Below are 10,139 nucleotides of genomic sequence, written 5' to 3' on the forward strand. Positions count from 1 at the left end.
GCATGTGGCTGCTAGAGAATGTAAAACTACATGAGCAGCTTCCATTTGGGCTAGACAACTGAAAGGCAGATTCTGCCCTTCGACGGGTTCACAGTCTGAAGAGTGGAGGAGCTGCTGTAAAGCCTGTAGCCACGGCCACTACTACAGCAGCTCGGCCCACGCAGGTTCACGTTGGATTCAGACAGTAGGTAAAGAAACAATGGAGCCAAAAACTGGTGGGCCACCATCTTTAATTCTAGCTTGCACCTGGCGGGCAAGTAAAAACACACAATGGACTCCAAAACTCACTCATTCAGTGCTCACAAAGTGTTGGGCAGATAAAATATATTATGCTCACTTTGTTAAAGATGACGCTACCCACGTGGAGGCCGTTGCCCAGGTGATATTAATGTGTATTGGGGGTGGGCTAAAGGCAGGCAGAATCCTTGTAGCCTGGGGCTGCATGGGCACTACCCTGCATGGGCACTATCACAGCAACCTTCCAGCCCATGCAGGTTCGCATTGGATTCGGACAGTCGGCAAAGAAACAGCGGAGCCAAAAACTGGTGGGCCATAGTCCTTAATTCTAGCTTTGCACCCGGCGGGCAAGTAAAAATACACACTGGGCTCCAAAACCCAGTCACATTCAGTGCTCACAAAGCTACTGACTTATCCGAGTTTCCTAGAATCAAAGGTTTCTAGCTCACCAGACTTATTCACCTCTGTTCCCCATCTCCTTTCCTTATCCCAGATACAAACTCTGCCCAAATTGGCTTCTCACTCAGCATTCCACCATCTTGGCTGCTTCTCCTGGCCTCCTCCACGTGGCCTTTCTCTGCTCTCCTCTGCTCTCTCTTCTAATGATTATCTCAGGAACCAAGAGCCCAAGCTCCCACTTCGTCCCCATTTATAGTGTAGAAATCCAAACCCTTAATCCAATATACATAATAGGGAAGTCTCTAATACAAAGTCACCCTCTGAGGCATGATAGGATTGTACCACTGTTGGGCAGATAAAATGTATTATGCTCACTTTGTTAAAGAGGCCATTGCCCAGGTGATATTAATGTGTGTTGGGGTGGGCTAAAGGCAGGCAGAATCCTTTAGCCTGGGGCTTGGTTTTGGGATTAAGCCTTTCCTACCCTTTTTGATGTAGGGCGGTACAATCCAATCATGCCTCAGAGAAGTGACTTTGTATTAGAGACTTCCCTGTTTTGTATATTGGATTAAGAGTTTGGATTGCTACACTATAAAATGGGGACGAAGTGGGAGCTTGGGCTCTTGGTTCCTGAGGTTAGCATGAGAGAGCAGAGAGAATAGAGCCAGCAGCGGGAGGGGGCCACGTGGAGAAGGCCAGGAAAAGCAGCCAAGATGGCGGAGTACTGAGTGAGATGCCAGTTTGTACAGAGTTTGTATCTGGGATAAGGAAGGAAATGGGGAACTGAGGAGAATAAGGCTGTTGAGCTAGAAACCTTTGATTCTAGGAAACTCGGATAAATCAGTAGCTTTGTGAGCACTGAATGTGACTGGGTTTTGGAGCCCAGTGTGTATTTTTACTTGCCCGCCGGGTGCAAGCTAGATTAAAGACTATGGCCCACCAGTTTTTGGCTCCGCTGTTTCTTTGCCGACTGTCCCAATCCAATGTGAACCTGCATGGGCCAGGCGGCTGCTGTGATAGTGGCCCTGGCCGTGACTTCTGGCTTTACAACCGCCATACATCAAAAAGGGTAGGAAAGGCTTAATCCCAAAACCAAGCCCCAGGCTAAAGGATTCTGCCTGCCTTTAGCCCACCCCAACACACATTAATATCACCTGGGCGACGGCCTCCTCCTGTTATCTTTAACAAAGTGAGCATAATACATTTTATCTGCCCAACACCGAGTTTCCTAGAATCAAAGGTTTCTAGCTCACCAGACTTATTCACCTCTGTTCCCCATCTCCTTCCTTCTCCCTGCATAAACTCTGCACTAACTGACTTCTCACTCAACACTCCGCCATCTTGGCTGCTTCTCCTGGCCACATGGTCTCTTTCTGCTCTCTGCTCTGCTCTCTCTGCTCTCGCATGCTAATCTCAGGAACCAAGAGAGCAAGCTCCTGTTCTGCCCCCATTTTATACTGTAGAAATCCAGACTTCTTTAAACACAACTGGCACCCTGCTCCATAAAGCTACCAATCGCCTTGCCCCATGCCACTGTACGACTGGCTTTGCTAATATATAATCCAATATATAAAATAGGGAAGTCTCTATTACAAAGTCACTTTCTGAGGCATGATAGGATTGTACCACCCCACATCAAAAAGGGTGGGAAAGGCTTAATCCCAAAACCAAGCCCCAGGCTACAAGGATTCTGCCTGCCCACAGCCTGCCCCCAACACACATTAATATCACCTGGGCAACGGCCTCCACATGGGCAGCGCCATCTTTAACAAAGTGAGCATAATACATTTTATCTGCCCAACAGCTGCTCACTTCAGCAGCACGTGCACTCAAGTTGGAACCATATGGGGAACATTAGCATGACCCCTGAGCAAGGAAGACACTTAAATTCATGGAGCGTTCCATATTAAAAAAAAAAAAAAAAAAAAGGGGCCCTGGCCAGTTAGCTCAGTGGTAGAGCATCAGCCTGGCGTGTGGGGGTCCTGGGTTCGATTCTTGGCCAGGGCACACAGGAGAAGCGCCCATCTGCTTCTCCATCCTTCCCCTTCTCCTTCCTCTCTGTCTCTCTCTTCCCCTCCCACAGCTGAGGTCCCATTGGAGCAAAAGTTGGCCCGGGCGCTGAGGATGGCTCCATGGCCTCTGCCTCAGGTGTTAGAATGGCTCTAGTCACAACAGAGCGACGCCCCAGATGGGCAGAGCATCGCCCCCTGGTGGGCGTGCCTGGTGGATCCTGGTTGGGTGCATGCGGGAGTCTGACTGACTGCCTCCCCGTTTCCAACTTCAGAAAAATACAAAAAAAAAAAAGAGTGGAGGAGAGAAAAATAAATATAGCAAAGTGCTCAGTATCCAGCCTCAGATTCACCAGTTAAAGCATAGGAGAGGGTAGATGGGAGGCACCTTTAAATTTGCCAATAAAGGTATCGCTATCTCTTCAGGTTTAAACACCTTTATTTTGCCTAAACAGTCTGTCCCTTCAAAGTTGAACTCCCTGTAAGGGCTATTTGTCTTCAAACTTTCCACTTGACAAGATGGCATCGGGTTTTATGGCGCTTGCTGCGTTGTTCCGTCAGGGGAAGGGGCTCAGCCCTACTTGGGTTCTGGTACTGGCCTCCCTTTGCTGAGCATGACTCGGCCTTGGCTGTCCCCAGCGCTGAGGAGCCTACGGCGTCCCATTAGATGCCCGGGGTCCGCCCTCGGCAGCCCTCAGTTGCAGGCTCACTCAGATCTCGCCACCCTGCCCACCAGCATGGCGGCCACCTTCTTTCCTCTGCCTGACACGAGGGGCTCGGTGATCCTTCCATGTGACTCGGGAACGGAAGGACCTGTCCTTCCCTGACTGCTCAATGATACATGTTCTATTCTACTGCCGCATTCCAAAGTGTCCCTATGTTCCCAGGGCGATAGTCTTCTCTCTTCTGAGTGTGCTCCCCTCAAAAGTTCTGACGGGAACTTGATTGAGAACCCTGCTGATTTAACACCGCACCCCGACAATCCGGTGTGATTTCCAACACTGCTCCCCTGTCGCCCTCCCTCTTGTCCCTCTCTCAGCCCTGAGAGGGTAACTGCTGGGGGGAGAGGGCGGTGCATAAAAGGCAGTGTTTAAATAACACAATTAGCATTTATGGTATAGTGCAAGTGCTACGCAAAGAAACATGTCCAAAGGACAACTGAAGTTCAAAGGAGGGGTATCTAATCCATCCTGGTGGTCAAGGAAGGCTTTTAAGAGCATGTGGTATTTATATATGTATCACATTCCAAAATCTGGATTGAGTGCTGCTGTGTGCCAGGCACTGTTCTCAGCTCAGGGGTTCTGTGTGGTACACAATACAGACACAGTGTCTGATCCAGTCGAGCTTGCCGGAAGAAAGCCAACCACTATGCAAGGAAGACAGTCAGTTGAGGTATCTTCAGGCTGTGCTAATACAATGAGGAAAATAATGCAGAATAATGAGAAAGGGACTTTGGGGTGGATAAGTAGATGACGAGGTTAGGAAAGATCTCTCTGAAAGGTGACACTTGGAGGACAAGAAAGGGGCAATATATGAACCTCTGGAGCAGAGTGATACAAGGGGGGGCTACAGAGGGTAAGGCTTGCCTGCTTGAAGAACAGGAAACAAAGTGTTCCTGTATCTCAGCTGAGTTTTGACGGACTACCAGGGCTTCTCTGGTGTGAACCAGAAGGCAGGAGGAAGAGGTGGGGAGGAGGAGTCATTTCAGGGAAAAGGACCCATCAAGTGTCAGTGTGGGAACTGTGACTTTAATCAAGAATGAAGGCCCTGGCCGGTTGGCTCAGCGGTAGAGCGTCGGCCTAGCGTGCGGAGGACCCGGGTTCGATTCCCGGCCAGGGCACACAGGAGAAGCGCCCATTTGCTTCTCCACCCCTCCGCCGCGCTTTCCTCTCTGTCTCTCTCTTCCCCTCCCGCAGCCAGGGCTCCATTGGAGCAAAGATGGCCCGGGCACTGGGGATGGCTCCTTGGCCGCTGCCCCAGGTGCTAGAGTGGCTCTGGTCGCAACATGGCGACGCCCAGGATGGGCAGAGCGTCGCCCCATGGTGGGCGTGCCGGGTGGATCCCGGTCGGGCGCATGCGGGAGTCTGTCGGACTGTCTCTCCCTGTTTCCAGCTTCGGAAAAATGAAAAAAAAAAAAAAAAAAAAAAAAAGAATGAAGTTGAAGTTGTGACAAGTAACAGTGAAATCTCGCTTGGGCTGGGTTTTTCAGGTAAAAAGCGTGTTAATGGAGCAGGGTGCCATATTTTCTCTGTCCCATTGAGAGGGAAAGGAATGAGTTCAACGGAATGTCCTTCCCACACTGTGATCCTGAGAGTAATCTATTACTCACTTGTCAACATTGGTAATGAGAGTTTGCCGAATATCTATTCTTTTCCAAAGATTCTAACAAGGTTCTTTTTTACACTATCCCTTCAGTCAACCCCACTGAATGAACCTCAGTTTACAAATGAGGACACTGAGGAACAGAGGAGTTAGGCTACTTGTTCCAAGTTATTCAGTTACAAAGTAGCAAAGCTGGGATTCAAACCTGTCTTCTGAAGTCTGACCCATGTTCCTTCCACTATTCCATATATGAAAATGCAGTTGTGTTCAAAGACAGGGTGAATAGGGAAGGTAACTTCTCCTAATTGGCTTCAGGGGACAACACTTTTATACCCTGGGGAATCTCATCATAGAACAGGTTTGGTACTCGGCTTGTGGCCTCAGCAGAATTATTTTATCAGCTTGCTAAGAACAAGTTCATCTCTGATGCGTGAAAAAATAAGAATGCCAGTTTACTACTTACTAGTACAAAAGGGACCACACCCCTCAAAATCTACATCATTCACCCTCTAGGTCAACCTCCATGGGAGCCAAGTTATCCTCAGAACACTGATTGGCAAACAAACACAGGATTGGGAAAAAAGTTAAACACGGCTCCTTCAAACTATCGGGTTAAGATAACATGATGTATCGATTTGTCAATAGGACAGTCTCCCCAGTAGGGTGGAAATATGCCAAGGCCATAAAGCTACCAATCGCCTTGCCCCATGCCACTGTACAACTGGCTTTGCTAATGAGACTAGAATCCTTGAAAGCCCACTCCCAAGCTCTCTTCTTCTGGGGACTGTCCTCAGTTGGACCATTTGCATTTGTGGCTATGACACCCCTTTTTTATGAGCCCATGGCTGGCCATCTCCACTTCCTGCTGTCCAGTCTTTCAACAGGTCAGTACCATTTTATTCAGATTAGAATCTAGTCGAAACTACCTGAGTGACAGTTGGCTTCTTTAAAGTGAAGTCTTTTATCTCTGCTCCAGTGTGTCAACTTAGCTTATTCCTCCGCAGATGGTCTTGTTTCCCAGTGCTCAGGGGTGCCTCGCAGGAGACCCACGTACTGAAGGGTGAAGACACCCTCCCTGCCCCCAGTGTGTGGAAGAAAAGTGTTCGGACAGTGTCCAGCCCACGTATCGCCTGAATTATGCAATGTGATTACAAGCAAGTCACTCTAGATTTGGAGTACACAGGCAGGCATGAATGTTGAGGCCCAAATCTGAGAAATAAAGAGGTGAGAAACACCTTACACTCAAAACAAACAAACAAACAAAACCATTGGGCCCAGGTACATTCCTTCAAAAGGCTGCTTTTGAATTGGTGAAAGAAAAACCTTTCTCTGATCAATTACCACCTGCATAGTCAACTACTACCTCCACAGCCTAAGGAGAAGGTGAGATGGTGAGCCATCAGCCGAGGGAGGAGTGCGCTGTCCTAGGGAGGGGGTAGCTTCTTGGGGCCCTGTGGGGAAGAGGGACCCTTCCTTTGTCCCCCAGGTTCACTCCAGGTTCAGGGCTGCTGGCCAGGGGAGGCTGACAACCCTGATTGCTGAGCTGTGGGCCCATAGGCCTGTTACACCAGGGCTGCCTCAGGAGCCCAGGGGGGCATGCAGAGGGCATTCTTGGAAGAACTTGACAACATACGTCCCCTGGGGAGGGAGGAGCACGTGGAAACAGAGATCGGTGCCTGCTTCTGGTCTGTGGAGTTTTGAAGAAGACTGTGGGAATGGTCACAGGAGGAAGGGAAGGGGGAACTGTAATATATTTTTAGTGGCTGGGAAGAAGGTGGGGGAGTACCCCATCCCAGGACACTGCAGCCTGAAGCCGCATGACAGAGCCTCCGTGGCTCCCAGAACAACAGGAGCAGGGACAGTGCAGCAGTGCTGTCAGACTTCCTTGTGGCTCTGCCTGCCACCTCTGTGGCTTTGTTTGCCTTCTACCTGAGCCTCTGTCCTCCCAGCGTAACACTCCCTACTTTTAACATTGTTTGTGTAAATGATCACCTGTTAACTAATATGTGACTATAGATAAACAGGTACATTCCTTCAAAAGGCTGCTTTTGAATTGGTGAAAGAAAAACCTTTCTCTGATCAATTACCACCTGCATAGTCAACTACTACCAGCAACTATACAGCCTGTTTGCTTAATTCTAGAAACTGACTTAAAACAAACAAACAAACAAAAAAACCCCCACCAGAATTTGACCTGAGGCATTCCAGCTCAGGGACACAGAACTAAGGTGACGAAAACCAGACCGTGGCTTGGCTGGCTCCTAGATGGCTGTTGGAACAAACTGTGCTGACCGAACATAGCACCCTCAACAAGAGCCCACCCTCCCCCTGCCTTCCCTGGTTCTGCCTCCCCTCCCCTACTCAGGAAAGCCCCTGCCTGCACTGAGATGGTGAGATGGGCTTTGTGAGATGGTCTTCTCAGGCTGCCAGCTCTCCAACAGACTGACCTCTCTTTCCATCAGCCCCTGTCTCTGGAATATTGGCTTTTGAGTGGCAGGTGGCCAATGTTGTAAAGTAACCAGTGAGTTCTACAGAGACACCAAGGGAGGTTACAGAAGAAATTTTAGAAGGAGCTTTATTGCCGGTGACATGCATGGGGCATATCAAACCCAAATCATGTAGCCATGAACACAGTTCTGAGGCTCTTTTATAGACAAAATCACATACTGGTTGGGGGAGGAGGGAAAGGATGGGAGCATGGTACAGAAGTCATTACTCTTCCTAACAAGCTCATTGAATTTTGCTTTCTTGTTACAACATTTATCTATAGGATCTATCAAAAGGAAAAACCATTCCTACACACTAAGACCATAAGATAACACAGCAGTGATGAATGTTTTACATATCTGGCAAAGACATGTAAACCTTCTAGGATTTACAACCTATCCCTGTCGCCACAATAGTGGGAAATGTTTAGTCTAGGATAAGGAGAGAAGCTAAATGAAGTTACTTTTGCTGAGAGTGTTGGGGTTAGCTTATTAGGAAGTCTAAAGCTAGTCCCCATTTGCTTAGTTTATAAGTTTTGCACATACAAAGAAATTCAAAATGATGATTATTAGAAAGCATATAAAATGTTACCGAATACTGTTTTTTCAAGCAAAGGGGAGGAGGGTGGCTCGTGATCCCTTTGTCTACAGGTGTACGTCAATCTCATGACTCCAGGATGGGAGGGTGAGTCAGAGCATTAGTGTAGAAATTTTTAATTAAGGTATGTAATCATTGTTTCCTAAAGGCTTTTCAGAAAAGAGAAGAGGAAGGGGTTTTCAGATAGGTTCTATCTTCTTTGGTCTGTCTAGCAGGTGGAGCCAGTCTTTCCAGAGAACTATAGGAAATAGTAGTTAGATTATGACCAGCTGACTCAGTTTGCCCCTGCAAGCTCTTCTTGTTTTTTTTTTTTGTTGTTGTTGTTTTTTTCTCTCAGAAAGGAGGAGTAAGGGGCCTGACTCTTCCTTTTAAAATGGTAACATTAACACTTTTTTTTTTTTTTTTTACAATTCCTTGACACCTTATTATACCAAATCTGGGGTTGGGTATCCACCAACGAAGATGGCTGCAACAGGTCTAAGCATCGTGCTTCCACGGCAATATTCAAAGGTTGGAAGAGAGGGAGAGGGGTTCTCTAAGTCGCTTTGGAAGAGCAAAGACAACTTTTCCAGAAGCTTCCTGTGGGCTTCCTCTTGTAGCTGCTTGGGCAGAATTGCATCATTAGCCCGTTCCTATATCAATCGTTATAGGAGGATTGTAATTAGCTTCAGCCTTTCCTAATAAAAAGCTGGATTCTGTTCATGAAGACAGAAGGATAGGCAGAAACCATTTCTGCCATGGAAGGAGTCCCTGAGCTGGGAGCTGTTCCACTCGACCTGCTCTCTTCCTATATGTGGGTTAGGGTATACCTTGAGGCTGCATGGAGGTTGGGCTGTCATAGGGCTCTTTCTGCCAGGGTTGGGGTTTCATGACAATATACTCCCTGGAAGCCCTAATTAGTTGCTGGTTGGTTTAATTTGAAGATTTCATTTACTGGTATATTAGCCAATACTCTTTTGACTGCAAAGCATAAAAACCAACACAAAGTAGCACAGTCACTTGGTTCATATAATGAAAAACCCAAGCAGTTGGTTTTGTTTAAAGATACAGGTACTTGGAAAGCCCAGGTCAGCTGGCTCAATGGTAGAGCATTGGGCCCAGCATGTGGAAGTCGTGGGTTCGATTCCCAGACAGGGCACACAGGAGAAGCACTCATCTGCTTCTCAACCCTTCCCCTCTCCTTTCTCTCTATCTCTCTCTTCCCCTCCTGCAGCCGAGGCTTTATTGGAGCAAAGTTGGCCTGGGTGTTGAGGATGACTTCATGGTCTCTGCCTCAGGTGCTAGAATGGCTCTGGTTGCAACAGAGCAACAGCACAGATGGGCAGAGCATCGCCCCCTGGTGGGCATGCTGAGTGGATCCTGGTAGGGCGCATGCGAGAGTCTGTCGGTCTGCCTCCCCACTTCTCACCTCAGAAAAATAAACAGACACACACAAAAAATAATAAAGTTAATTGGATTGAAGAAGTTAGTTGATGTCTTTTACTATTATTGTGTTCTCCATCTTTCAGAAATTATTTCTTCAGTGTTGCGATGTTTTTCAGAACAGTTCCTTCCTCGCTTGATTCCCACCTTTCATGGTTAGCAGTTGGAAACCAGGCAGGCAAAGTTGTCCCTGCAGAGCCCACTTTCTGTTAGCGTGGTCGGAGGAGAAGCATACTCCTGGGTGTCTCCTCCACTCCTGGGGCTCTGCTGCAACACAAGCTTACTTCACGAATAATAAAGGACATAGCCAGCAGAGAGATGAAGAGATACAAGCGTGAGGTCCAGAAAGGTCTCAAAAGCAAGAGCATCTGCCCTATGGAGTTTGGACTGTGCTACCCTCCCAGCACATGGGTACATTCTAGTCCACTGACTAAAACACTCTGCAGACCTTGTCCTTTTAAGTTTTGGAGGAGGCTTTATTTCTCAAGTATGGTTGATTGAATAACACTGGGGAACAATTTTTTTTTTTATTTTCTGTTGCAGAGGGTTTTAGAATATTTTATATATTTCTGCATCATTGATTCCAAATCTGAAATCTATTTTTTTGGTGCATGCTCTAGTTTTTATGCAATTTTAATTTCTTTGTGTTATAGTTAATGGCATGCA

At 47.5% G+C, this 10,139-nt stretch overlaps 1 non-coding gene across 1 annotated transcript; it reads left to right on the forward strand.

Annotated features, from left to right (window-relative positions):
* Positions 1-2,440: 2,440 nt before the first annotated feature.
* LOC136321710 (U6 spliceosomal RNA) lies at positions 2,441-2,547 on the forward strand. The gene has a single exon (XR_010728836.1). It is a non-coding gene; the product is annotated as a U6 spliceosomal RNA (small nuclear RNA).
* The last annotated feature ends 7,592 nt before the right edge of the window (positions 2,548-10,139 follow it).

Source organism: Saccopteryx bilineata, chromosome 1 (genome assembly GCF_036850765.1).
Source record: "Saccopteryx bilineata isolate mSacBil1 chromosome 1, mSacBil1_pri_phased_curated, whole genome shotgun sequence".
Classification (NCBI taxonomy): Eukaryota; Metazoa; Chordata; class Mammalia; order Chiroptera; family Emballonuridae; genus Saccopteryx; species Saccopteryx bilineata.